Consider the following 2,645-nt stretch of genomic DNA (forward strand, 5'->3'; position numbering starts at 1 on the left):
TCAGTTTATTTCAGTAAAACATTTTTAAAAATCACTTTTAGAGTATAGTGTCTTTCTGATGTTGCCTGTGTAATGAAAATAGCAACAAAGAAATACGAGCTGGTACCATAGACTGTGTGTGTATATATATATATTAATATTAACGGTCTATGGCTGGTACGCGAACGTGAAAATGTTGCGTTCAAGTGCTGGTGGATATAATCCGACATTTGAGTTTTCTCACTTTGTAACATTTTTCATGATGATTATTATACAGTAGTGGAAAGGGGGCATGGTTGAATGAGCTCTTGCTTCTTCTCATTCATTTTCAGACATGTTAACTTAATATCTTGTTTTGTTTTTGTGTTTGGTTCTTCTAGGAGTCGGTATCAAAGTCAAGTATCGGTATCGGCAACCGTTGTTAGGGCTTAACTTGTTGCTAGCTAGCTGTTACCTTGGACTCTGAGCTAGCTGTAATTTATTTAGTATTATCAGTGATTATAGTACAGCATAGTGTCTTTCTGATGTTGCCTCTCTCTCTACTGCTTAATTTGAACAAAGAAATACGAGCTGGTTCGCGAGCGTGTTAACGCACCACAGCAGGGCCACTTCGAATCTAGTGTGCGTTCAGGTGCTGGTGGAAATAATCCGACATTTGTGTTTTCCCACATTGTAAAAAAAAAAAAAAAAAAAAAAAAATTAGTTAGAAGCGCCTTTCGAGTTACCAGGTCTTCAACTAACGATTATTTTGTCGTTTGATCTGCCGTTAATTTTCTCGATTAATGGATTAGTATTCATAATGTGTTAAAAAAAAGGTAGATTAGTGTTTTCCAAAGCCCAAGATGATGTCCTCAAATGTCTCGTTTTGTCCACAACTCATATAGATATTCCGTTAACTGTCACAGAGGACAGAAGAAACTAAAGAAAAATAACATTTCACAAGCTGACTTACACAATTGTTGTGTATTTAAAAGGCCTTCTTGCAAGAAGAAGGAAAAGCTTTTTATTTTGTATTGTTTTTAAGTTACTAAACCATCTAAATTGGTATTATTAATGCCCGGGGGTGGGGGTGGAGGTGGGGGTGGGGGTGCACCCTTGGCTTTCACCCAGCGTTCTCGTGCCAAGGGAGCCTCCTTCCCTTTTTATACAGCAGCTGCAGGGAGACGGTGACACTGATCGCTTCTTCTTCCGTCCACTAACGCGGCGCTGCAGTGAAAGAGTGACGTGAGAGCGGTGTCTGCACACAGCACATCTCTTTATTTACTGTCTGCAGCTGCTGCTCTCCTCCATCAGGCCTGGCAGGATAGCCATCTCGGTGATTACAGCCTGACGCGTTAGGCCCGGGTGGAGGCCGGCATTTTTTTTTCAATGCTTGACGTCGATACCGATTCCTAAAAGAACCAGACGCAAAAACAAAAGCAAGATATTAATTTAGCATGTCTGAAAATGAACAGGAATAAGGAAAAGCTTATTCAATCCTACCCCCCTTTCCACTAGGCTAGTATGTAATAATCTTCATGAAAAGCTACATGTTTACATCATAAAGTATTCATATCATCATGCTTTTACTCCCAGATAGATTGACAGTCCTTCTAATGTACATTTAATAGTATTACAATTATTAAAAAAATGGACGTTTTCAGGCTGTTGAAACATTCATACTGGTAGCTATAAAAAGTAATCCACTGTAGTACGTACACTATGTATTCCACATGTTGCTGCACGCACAACAGCTTTTCACTCATGAACTGTGCGTTTTTCGGGATTCTTTTAGCATCTCTATACGTATATGCTATGTTATTTTTGATATGGTAGCATGCAGTTGGGCAGTGTGCAATGCAGAAGTTATGAACCGCAGCATGAGTTGGCGGGAAATGTGCAATCATTGTCAAAATGAAGTGCAATACAAGGGGGGTGGATATGTTGTGGGTGCTCTTCTGGGACTGTGAGGTAAAGTGTGTGTGGGGGGGGGGTTGTGTGAGGTTCATTAGATGTTCATTGAAGCATTGAATGAGATGATGTATGATTATGTTTCTATGTAGGTTAACTGTGTGTTTGTTTGTTGTGTGTTTGTGCACGATGTCGGCATTTTATTTCTCTCGAAGCCCAAGATGAATTTCCCCTGTACGAGACGATAAAGGCTCATTTTATCTCATTTTATCTTCATCCAAACCCGGATCTTCTCTAATCTTATCTAGCTCTGGTGTCCCAGGAATCTCTAATAAGCCGAGTCATTGCACAGGGAACAAAGGAGGTTTATTCTCCTGTTCCTCTTGAACCGAGGGACTCTGAATCTACGGCATAGGGAGAGTTAAAAAAACCAAAGTGATGGGGGAGGTTTGTGTAGTTTTATATAGACCAGAGTACTGGCTGGTCAGAGATAGCTGTCAAGAAGGTCGAGTGGACCCAACCACAAAGACTCCTTCCTAATTGTGGTTGCTCTGTAACTGCTGGGGGTTTACTGACTTCATGAGGTGATAACCTTTGGATCATAAACTGCGACACTGTGTTCTGTCTTGAAGATTTATCTGCGTGAACTCACCTTGAACCAGTCCTCCCTTTTCCTTATCTCCGTCCTCTCATGACATAGAGCCAGACCAATAAAGGATTTTATTGGCGAACCTCTATACCAGTATTTGGTGATTTAAAAATCATATAGTCCAATT

This window comes from Etheostoma cragini, chromosome 6 (genome assembly GCF_013103735.1).
Source record: "Etheostoma cragini isolate CJK2018 chromosome 6, CSU_Ecrag_1.0, whole genome shotgun sequence".
NCBI lineage: Eukaryota > Metazoa > Chordata > Actinopteri > Perciformes > Percidae > Etheostoma > Etheostoma cragini.